This window comes from Rosa rugosa, chromosome 6 (assembly GCF_958449725.1).
Source record: "Rosa rugosa chromosome 6, drRosRugo1.1, whole genome shotgun sequence".
In the NCBI taxonomy this organism is placed as follows: Eukaryota; Viridiplantae; Streptophyta; class Magnoliopsida; order Rosales; family Rosaceae; genus Rosa; species Rosa rugosa.
In genome coordinates this window covers 20,132,430-20,144,227 of record NC_084825.1, presented here as the reverse complement: position 1 = coordinate 20,144,227, position 11,798 = coordinate 20,132,430, and positions in this window count along the sequence as shown.

The following is an 11,798-nucleotide window of genomic DNA, read 5'->3' as shown; positions in this document are numbered from 1 at the left end:
TCTACCTTTTTACAAGTTCACAACCTTAGCCCTTTGGAAGCTAAAGATCGTGAGGATGGTATTAACAATTGTGGTAGTGAGCGGCTTGGTTGATTTTAATTTGGATAAAGAAAATTAAATGCATAAAATAAAATAAACAAATAAAAGTGTAGAGACTAAATCAATGAGAAGAATAGAGACTTAGGCATCGCATCTAACCTTACTCATGCATAAAATGTAACCCATATTTAATCTAATAACATGCTTTGACAAACTTCCCCTTAGTGCTTTGGTGAAGCTACCAAGAAACCAACTAATCATGCAATTCAACAACTTTGGTGAAGCTAAGTTAAATTACACAACCTTAGTCCCATTTATATTTCATTAAAACACAAGTGGGCTATGAACCGCAAGCCTAACACCCCCTTAGAGTAATTAAACTTACGACACATGCATTAAGTTTAGAGTAAGAAGTTCAAGCAACTTAACAATTCCCGTAAGAATCATTAAGCCACCACCTAAAGGCTACACATGCTCACGGATTCAAGAAGTGGTCAAGTTCAAGTTTCCGATTCATTAGTTTCCTAAACATGCTTTCTAGGTGACTAAGCTAGTAAACACATTTAGTAAGCATTAAAGTTTAGAAGCCCATAGATTCAAAACATGCTTAAACATCAAAACACATGGAAATTTACATTATTTGCACATAAGTTTGGTTAGGGCTAGCCCTAGCCTCAAATCCAACTACTCACAACACATGTTATTACAAATACAAGCCATGAACATCAAATTAAAGAGAGAAGGAAGAGAAAAGGCCTCAAATCCAACTACTCACAACACATGTTATTACAAATACAAGCCATGAACATCAAATTAAAGAGAGAAGGAAGAGAAAAGAGAAGAACTACCCAACCTCCCACCTAGCTCTCAAAGATGTCAAATGATGAGAGAATTGCTTCAAGGTATGGGATTTTCGGTTTTACAACCCAAAACATCATACACATCCACAAAACTCAAGAACAAGGAAGAACAAGGGCTTGGATGTGTGAAAGCAAGTGTTGTGATTGATTTAGAGTGTGTAGTAACTTCGATTTTGGTGCAACCCAAGTGCCTACACACCTATTTCTCACACAAACTCAAAGAACTATGTACAAGCTATGAAAAACTAACCTAAAACTAAAGAAAAGAGAGATTTTGATGCTCCAAAATGAGGGAGCCAAGGGGATGCACGGTTTTGGGAGAGAGGAAGGTTATTTAAAGGCCAAGGCAATCCAAATCAAGGGTGGAGATCAAAAGGAATGAAGGGCTAGATGTGATTGACAAATGTGTAAGCACCAAATGTGGATCTAGTTTTTGACTCCACATAGAAATGACCTAGAAAGCCCATAGATATTTTGGTGGAGGAGAAAAGGTAAGGGTAGAAGGGTCATTGTGTAGGGGAACAAGGTAATAAATGAGAGACAAAGGTGTAAGGTGTAAGAATTGGACCACTTGTCATCTTTCAACTTTTGAATTTCAAAATAACTTAGACCTAAAGTCTTCCCACCTAAAGTCTCTAACCCTAATCAGCTCTTTCATGTCCTCCACACAAGTTCTCGGCCGGTCAACTCGGCCGAAAATGTCCGGAATCCGGCGTTGACCACCGTTGACCCATTTTTTGTCCGTCCGTTTGTGCACTTTCTTCTCATTTCTTCCTTCAATTGAATCTCTACCGAGAGTTCGGAATTGGCCTTTGACTTATTCATACCAAATATTCCTCCATGAGTGTAGATCATCCTGGTAAAATTTCAGAGCTTAGTTCACCGTGGTTTGGCCAGAACTGCTGCCGGAATCAGTACAGGTCCGGTTTGAAGGCCTTCCACTCAGAACTAGCTCTTACACTCTTCATACGAAATGATCCTTAGGATGTTTACGATGGATATGGAAAGTTTCAACTCATTCGGAGTTCATTTGGTCAGTCCGCCGCTCCTCCTTTCTTGCTTAGCTCGGTTTCTCCTAGCCGGAGTAGGAAAATGTGCTAAAGTTGAGTTTTTAGGGCATTTCCAAGATTTTCCATTATTTCCTAGCATGATAAGGAAAACATAATAAATAGATATAAATAAACACAAAGGTTAAGCAAAAGTGCAAGATTAGGGGAATACTTACTAGGTAATTATGGACCTAACAAATAGGGAAACAAATTTTCATGAAAAACAACATCATGACTATAGAAAATTGTTTTAGATGTTAAATCATACAACCAATAAGCTTTTTGAACCCAAGGATAGCCCACAAAAATACATTTTCTGGCTCGTGAATCAAACTTTTGAGAAGGTTGAGGGTTAGTGGCATAACATAAATAACCAAATACACGAAAATGTTGGTACTCAGGTGCTTTTTGGTAAAGTACTTCAAAAGTTGAATGTTTTGAAAGAAGTAATGTGGGCAAACGATTAATAATATATGCAGCTGTTTGGACACACTCTCCCCAAAAAGTTATAGGGAGATGTGCCTGGAAGCGCAAAGCACGGGCAACATTTAGAAGATGACGATGTTTGCGCTCAACAACACCATTTTGTTGGGGCGTTGAGGTGCAAGAATGTTGAAAAAGAATTCCCGAATCATTGAAAAATAAACACATAGAAATGAACTCAGCACCATTATCAGCACGAACTTGTTTGACATTACGCTGAAATTGAGTTTTGACAAACGAAATGAAGGTTTTTAACAACCCTTGGGTTTCATATTTAAAATGTATAGGGACGTATGAGGTGAATCCAAGTGTATCGTGAAAAATCATCAACAATGGTTAAAAAATAACGAGCACCAGTGTGAGAAGGCTCTCGATGTGGACCCCAGATATCACAATGTATCAAATCGAAAGGTGCTCTTGTTGAAATAGAACTTAAAGGAAAGAATAACAGAGTTTGTTTAGCCATGGGACACATGTAACACCCCGTACCCGGAAATACTATCGCTTAACTTATTTGCATTGTATTTAGATATTTCAATTCATCATATCGTTAAATTGGCCTTCCTAATAGGAAATTATTTTTATGGAGTTTCAAAAATTATTTTCTTAGCATGGAAAAATAGAGCACTATAATACGAGAGTGTAGGTGCACACGGTTCGTTAAACGGAGTTGTAACGAGTAAGTTATGAGTATTTTTGTGTGAGGGGCATTTTAGTCATTTTTCATTACCCTAACTTAATTAGATCAGATCCCCCTCCCCCCCCAAAACCCTTTTTCACATGAAAAACAGAAGGAGAGAGAGAGAGGTCATGCTCCCCTTACCGCCACCAAAGAAAACTTCACTGGCGCCGAAATTGGTTCTAATCTCTTCCTCTCCTCATGGGTTTTCTATCTATACTAGTTTCATAATTTATTTTCACTTGTGTGAAATGAATCGAAGGAGAGAAGTTTTGATATTTTCGGGCTAAATTTCCGATTACCGACCAAACCGTCAATATTTTAGAGAAACTCCAAGGTATAAAGTTGTTCCTTACCTCATAGACTTTCTTTTGAACTTAGTATTGCATATATATTTGAGGATTTTGGAAATTTAAATTCCGGCCATCATGAGCCACCGCAACTCCGCCGCCTCAAGCTACCTTTCATGGCCATTTTGAGTGTTTTTTAGCGTTATTATGCTTCCTAGGATGTGTTAGTACTAGCCCAATTGAAATTTTGAATTTTGGATGAGAAATTAGAATTTGGTGTTGGGAATAAATTGGGAAAAATTGTTTTTGGAGGTGTTGGAGTTAGAGGGAAGCTAGTGGAAGAGACTTAAGATGATTATTTGATGATAGGAAGACTTGGATGGCTTTACATCGAGGAGAGGATACGATTTCCTAGGATGCATTCACATTTCTTTACTTAGTTTTTCGGAATTGAGCTTAATTTATTTATAAATTATTATTGGCTAGGTAATCCGGTTGAGCAAGCTTCCGAGGACATTCCCGAGATGGGACTCACCTAGTCACCCTTCATTGTGAGTTGGACTTTGTTTTAAAGAAATGCATGCAATTACTTCGATTCTTTGATATTGGATTTCCTTAATTATCTATTTATTATTCAAGAAGTTTATTGTGATTTCTTGTAAATTAATTGTTATGGTCATTATGCAATTTTATAATTTATGTTTTGAAGTAAATTGCTTATTTTTGGGAAAGAAAGAAATTTTTCAAATGGTCTATTAGATATGAAGTTTTGAATGTTGTTACGTGTACGAAAAGAAAGAACCTTCTATTTTGGCAAAGTAAATTGGATTTCAACTTACCTTACGAGTACCCAACCCCAGCAAGATACATCGATACTTCATCAGTTTTCTAGTTACGTGCACGTATACCCTCACTCTCTGCTTGTGTACTGGTGGATGCACAAGTGTATGACCAGTTCCCCTCACTCTGCCTGATGCGCACAGGTGTACGACCAATTCTTCCCCCCTCCCCCGCTCTGCTCATGTTGAGTTCGCTGAACATGGGTGCATGACCAGTTGTCTGCCACGCTCTGCCTATTTTGATTTAGATCATTGTACATGTATGACCAGTTTTTGAGTACGAGTTTGGTAATACTTTTTAGTTTTGGAAGTTATGCGAAATGCTTTTGGACTGAGTTACCTTTTGCAAGCGAATATCAAGTTTACTCCCCAGTTATTACTTCCAGTTTTCTTATGAGACATTTCTAAAGCAAAGTGCTTATTTTGTTACAATTAAATTTATCCTATAAGTTGGTATTTGAATGTATTCGTGATTTATAACCTCTAAACTTGTCTTTTTACTATAAGTGGTTAATTGCATGCCAAAGGTTAAGAAAGAGAAATGATTTTAAGAAAAATAAGATTTATCAAAAGTAGTTTCAAATATTAAATTATTTTTGTCCTCTCACTGAGCTTGTCTCACATTTTCTATGTTTTTCTCGGGCTCTTTGGATTTCCGTTTTGCCCAGGTAGTAGATTTCGCTGAGGTCGGACCACACCACGTTGAGGCATTCTCCTTATCCACAGTCATCCATCTCGACTTGTAGGATTTGTTTCATTTCTTACTCTTATATTTCTTACTTAATTAGACCATGTAACTTATGCTCTGATGTAACCATAAATTGACTATTGGATTCCTAAGATGTAATTGTTGGGTTAGAGCCCCTTGCTTTTGGTTGGTGGTGGATGTTTTTGTGAAAGACAGGAGGTCTTAATTGGAAGTTATTGGAGATTTATGATTTTAGAAGTGTATTATTGGATTTACAGGTTCTTGGGTAGTCCATTTTTAGGGGAGATTATGTCGAATTTGCAATAAAATCTTTCTCTAACTTGGTCTATATAGATCCACCTCGGATTCCACCTTAGAATCTGGGAGCGGATCTGTCAACACATATCACAATGAGAGTTGTTTGGCTCCAATTTTGCTGCAGCTGGTCAACAGTCTCTTTTCTTGCGCGGGCGTGCCAGCACCGTTCGGGTGCGGTCGTCGGGGGTGTCCCTTGACCTGACTTCTGTCGAGCGATTGTAGACGAGGAGAGCACCAACCTCGTCGTGGGATTCTTTGTGCCTCGTGGTGAGGACTTTGCTGAAGTTTCTTCTTGTTCACAAGTCGATACTCAATATTGCAGATTGAGCAGAGCGAAATCACCGGGAAGTATTGAGATCTTGCTAAAGCGTGACTTTAGCTTGGCTGGGTTGCTAGGGCGTTACCCTTGCTTGACTGGTTCTGTAACCGTTGTGGTCGCGGCACTACCGTCGGCTTCCGAGGAGACTAGGACCGAAGCACGTTGACAGAGGGTTTGGTGGCACTGAAAGTCGGCTTCTGAGAAGACTAGGACTAGGAGTGTGATCACCGGTAAGAGAAAGAGAAGGAGAGGAGTTGCTCTTAGAGAGGTTGCTCTAGAGAGAACTTAGATCATCTTAGAGATGTTTTGATGTTGAATGTGAATGTCTCTTGGTGTCGGTGTTTGGTCGTGGTACTACAATCGGCTCTCGAGGAGACTAGGACCGAAGTACGTTGACAGAGGGTTTAGTGGCACTGAAAGTCGGCTTCTGAGAAGACTAGGACTAGGAGTGTGATCACCGGTAAGAGAAAGAGAAGGAGAGGGAGAGGAGTTGCTCTTAGAGAGGTTGCTCTAGAGAGAACTTAGATCATCTTAGAGATGTTTTGATGTTGTGAATGTGAATGTGTGTTTTAGAATGAGAAGAGAAGGTGTTTATATAGGGAAGAAAAAGAAGAGTGAAATGATGAGTGGAATAAAAATAATGAAAGTGGAGTATGAAAGTGATTTGTAAAATATGGAAAAGATAGAGAAATGATGAAATGAAAGCAAAGCATGAAGGTGTAGAAACATGGAAGTGATGATGATCTATTAAAGAGATTGTAGTAGAAAAATATATCCAATGAAAAAAAGAAAAGCATCTAGCTTTCTTCATGTGGGTAGGAAACATGAACATGTGAATATTGAGCTGGTTTTAGGTCAGTTTCTGCCCCTTTATTCCTTCAATTATTTCTCCAACAAGACTTCAGATTGAGCCTTCGACTTCTTCATAAAAAATGTTCCACTATGAGTGTAGATCATCCTGACAAATTTTCAGAGCTTTATTCCATGCGGTTGGGCTGGAAATGCTGCTGGACCTCTTACAGGTCCAGTTTTCCAGTTTTGCTTCTGTAGAAATTTGGACTGATTGTTTGAAGGCCTTCCACTCAAAAATAGCTCTGGCACTCTTCATAAGAAATTATCATTGGGCTGTCTAGAATGGATATGCAGAGTTTCAGCTCATTTCAAGTTCATTTGGTCAGTCTGCTGCCCCTCCTTCCTTGTTTAGCTCGGTTTCTCCTAGCCAAAGTAGGAAATTGTGCTAAAGTTGACTTTTCATGTTTCCATGCTTCCATGCTTCCATAGTAGGCTTTATTTAGCCTCTAAATATATATTTCGAACTTCTCGACAATATATAGCTTGAGCCACTGACATTGGCTCAATTTCTCCAAGACGTGCCTTGTCAGGCCAAAATGCTCATTTTGGGTCCAAACAAGAGTTAAAGTCAAAAGTTATACCAGATGTTGATTTTTCCAAAAATTGGGATGGTGTGGTAGATGGATGACCAAGACGACGATGCCACAAATCATGGGTAACAGAGATATTATGCGTTGGGGGTGGTGGTTGGACCGCAGTGTTTTCGGACAAGTAGTACAAGCCATTGTGATGCTTCCCTATGCCAATCACCTTCTTCGTTGCCAAATCCTGTAAGACATAAAAATATGGATGAAAGATGATAGTACAACGGAGTTGACGAGTTAATTTGCTAACAAAAAGTAAATTAACTCGAAAGAAGGCATGCAAAGACCATTGTTAATAGACAAATTCGAATTGAGTTCTATTGACCCAACATAAGTGATTCCTACCCTAGAACCATTGGGTAGGTTGACAAAAGAAGATTTTGACGATGATTTGTTAAAAAGTTTGGTCGGTGATGATACAATGTGGTCGGTTGCACCACTATCAATAATCCAATCTTGAGATTGTTGTGATAAAGAGTGAGCGGAATGTCAAGAAGGAAAGAATGTATCATTTTCTATATCTGATTGAATTAGCTCGACCTCCATGAGATTCTTTATAGCTCCACATGTGCAGGGTGGAACATCATTGTTGAACACCAGTTCCTCCCAAATAGACTTCAATTGGGAAATAAGGGCACTTCTCGAAAGCTTCTGGGTTTTTAACAACTTCTTCAGATAAGACTCTCTCTACGTTGATTCCAGCATTAGTTGCAATTTCTACAACTTGTGGAAGAGGTCTTCCAGCTTCATCATCGAGGTGTGTAGGCATAATCCAATCATGAAGTGGATCAATGCCATTATCAAGCGGCTCGCTTGCAACATGAAGTAGATCTATATAGTTGTTTTCATTGACCACATTATTCTTTGCATGTCAATCTCGCAGCCGCAGCTTCATGTTGTAGTAGCAGTATACAAGATTTTCCAACTTCTGATATAGTCACAGACTACACAGTACCAAATCTCTCCTCACACAGATTTGCATTTAGAGAATTACTTCTCACCCAAAATCGCCTTGAGGGTATTTCTCCTCACCTAGATTCGCCTTGAGGGGATTTTTTTCCTCACCTAGATTCGCCTTGAGGGAATTTTCTACTCACCTAGATTCACCTTGAGGGGATTTCTCCTCGCTCAGATTTGCCTTGAGGAGATCTCTCTTCACACAAATTTTCATTTAGAGAATTACTGAGTTTTTTTTATATTTTTATATCAAAGTTTACAGATATTTCTTCACTTTATCGGGGTATATCGCAAATATCTAATATATCGGGGATATTTGACGATGTCGGAGAAATTTCGCAGAAACAGTAGAAGATAAGATATTTACCCCCCAAGATATATCGGTCCGTCTAAAAAAGGAGATATCGGGGGATATATAGGAAATATCGCAGATATTTAAAACCTTACTTTTTCATTTACAAAAAAATAAAAATAAAAATAAAAATAAAAATAAAAATAAAAATAAAAATAAAAATAAAAATAAAAATAAAAATAAAAATAAAAATAAAAATAAAAATAATAATAATAATGTCAGTTTCATTAGGCTTTTCACTATTGTGTATGATGGTCCATCCTTCTTCCTACCTTCTTCCAACATGCTAACTATAGATTTGACACTACACATGTAGTCATAAGTTTGAAATTGATCGTAGAGAACCTACAATATTTATTTAGTTATTAATTTTTTTTCACAAGTTCTGTTGCATAATAAACTACGATGCTGTATCTTTCCAGGTTACCTTGCGGTAAAGCAGGTTGCCATAGGCCAATATAATGCAGTTATAATAGATTTAAATGGTCTAGCCACTTCATTTATTGATAGTCAAACAAATGGAGACTAATAAATTCATTCTAACAGATTTACTAAGTTCATGATGATTTCATAATTTTAAACGGATTGAATATGAATATCAGCTCTAGCTAGGAACACATGTATGGAATTATGGAATATGAGGGAGAAGAAAAGACGGTATTCCAGAAAAAAAAAAAAAAAAAATTAAAGAAGGGCTAATGCATTTGCATAGACCTAAAAATTTGATGTCCTGAATTACCTTTTCAATAGTTGGTATGCATACTTGTTCCCATTTCTATCTATCCAAATCTTGAAAGAAACCTGAAAGGTATTTTTCCTTTGCATGAAGTGTATATATGCAGTCTACAATATGCTGCCCGTACGTATGTAAATTAATGTAATTCATTACACAAAGCTGGCACTTTCTTGTCTGAACCTTTTGAAGCAAGCAATCGTTCCTAATTTTTCTGCAATTAATCACATCTGGCACCTCCTATGGAGTGCACTTCTCATGTCTTTTGCCTTTACTTGATGGCCGGCAGTCAATTTTTTTGTTTGTCAGGATTGGCATGCATTATCCATGAACCGTTTGTTTTTTTCTTTCTTGACAGATAATAGGGGCAACAACTACTAGCAGTCTAGTACACGTTTCGGAAAGCTGTTAGGAATGGAAAGCTCAAGAATCTTTGTCTTCCCTTCTCGTTCTGGTTTGATTTCAAGGTACTGTTCACTTATTCTAATTCTGCTGCACACAGTGTACTTGAAATGGATTCCCTTACTAATCATAACAGATGAATGTGATTCAATATTGTGATTTATTCTTTTCTACTTTTTTGATCCTTTTGCAGTTGATTAGAGTAGTGCCTGAACATATGATTGTCACTATTTTCAGAATATGGTGGCGTTTTGCTTGGGGTAAAGCTATGGTATGTTAACATTTCTCATACATCAACTATTTTTACCCCTCTAAGGACTCATGTTATCACTTTGAGGACTAATATTACTATTTTTAGGACTCATATGATAAACTAATAAAATTTACCACTTTAAGGACTCATGTTACTACTTTGAGGACTAATATTACTATTTTGAGGACTCATGTGGTAACTAAGAAAATTTACCACTTTAAGAACTCATGTTACTACTTTGAGGACTAATATTACTATTTTGAGGACTCATTTTACCACTTTTAAGGCAATTATATGCATGTCATGCGTTAACACATTGTAGAATTTTCCTTCATGTATCATTTAATCTTTTTATTTCTGTTGTAAAGAAATATTATTTGGTTCTTGTAGAAACATACATTAAGTATTGAGACTTGATCTAGACTCCAACAAATCTCCGTCCCCTTGGGGCTTGGGCTACAGATAAGATATAATTAATCTGCAAAACAGTAAAGGGATCTGGGTGTACAGCTGTACAAGTACGAATTAGCTGATAAATAAAAGTGCTATATCATTTTTACCATCTGTTTTTTATGTACCAGATCAACCAAAAAATAAGATATATTCTACAATGACTCATAATTGACTCATTGTCATCAACAAAGATAGATGCTAATAATTATCCATGTCATCACCAATTCACCATTTAAGTTGAGGACTACACACGCCTTTATTAATAAAAAAGAAAATAAATAAAAAATATGAGATTTCTCCAGTATAAGTTAGGGGTGGCTGAAATTCCCGAACCTGCCGAAACCAGCCGAAAACCGGCCGAACCGCCGCCGTCGGTGCCGACTGAGATGGTAACCGGAAGATCCGGTTCGGTTTACCGTACCGTATACGCGTACGCGGCTCGGTATCGGTACCCTAATATCAATTATACGGTAATACCGTACCAACAACCGTACATATATATACTTGTATTATTTTTTATTTATTTTTAATACTAGGTATGTTTATTAGCCGTTGATTTCTAGGGAGGGTAAATGATAGCCGTTGGATCTTAGTGGAGATTGGGTTAACCAAACAGGGGTCACTCAGATTAGGTCATTTGCAGCCTCTCTCTTTGTCGAGTCTCGACCCTCTCTTCCTCTCTCTTCCTTTCAGAACCAAACCCAGCCCCAATCCAATCCCAAAAACAACAATCGAATGAATCGATCATTGATGCGAACCTCACCAACATAAGCTTCAACCCAGATTGAGTTTGATTTGAGAAATCCCCAAATCGTTCGACCAACCCTAGACTCTTCCTCTCTCTTCCTCTCAGAACCAACCCAGCCCCAATCCAATCCCAAAAACAACAATCGATCATTGATGCGAACCTCACCAACATAAGCTGAGACCCAGATTGAGTTTGATTTTTGAAATCCCCAAATCGTTCGACCAACCCTAGATCAGTTGCTTCACTTGCTTGGTTGAAGTGGTTGCTCAGAGACTTATACGGTGTTCAATTGGTGTTTCCGAGCACAAATAATTAGGTAAAATCGATCTCCTTTTAGTTTTTTACTCTTGTTACTCCTTTTGCTCTAATTTGTATGAAAAAAAAAGGAATCTGTTGTTGATTTTGTTAATTTCATGGTTGAAATTGATCGTGGTTATCTAACATATATGTTCATATGTGTTTTGGTAGGAAAGTCCTTTGAAGCTTGAAGGTATTGACCATGGATTTCAGTTGAGGCTTTATCAGTTTATCCTGAGGCAGGGAGGTGATCGAGGTCTTTGATTAGGCAACTAAACGTCTAAACTTGTGTGTGCTTGGTTGGGTTTTGATTCTTTGAACTTAAAGTATCTGCTTGTGACTTTGTGTATGGGTGTTTATGATTATTTGAACATGAAGTTTCTATTCTGCTTGTACTCTTATTAATTAGTATGTGACTTTGAGAGTTTCTGTGTGAATAAGTTTCTGCTTGTCCTCTTATTAATTATTTTGTGACTTTCTGTGTGTATAACTATAAACTGAACATGATTGCAAAGTATGAAGCTGTTGCTTTTAATTGTATGTTGTTTTTAAGTATAAACTGAACATGATTGCAAAGTATGAAGCTGTTGCTTTTAATTGTAT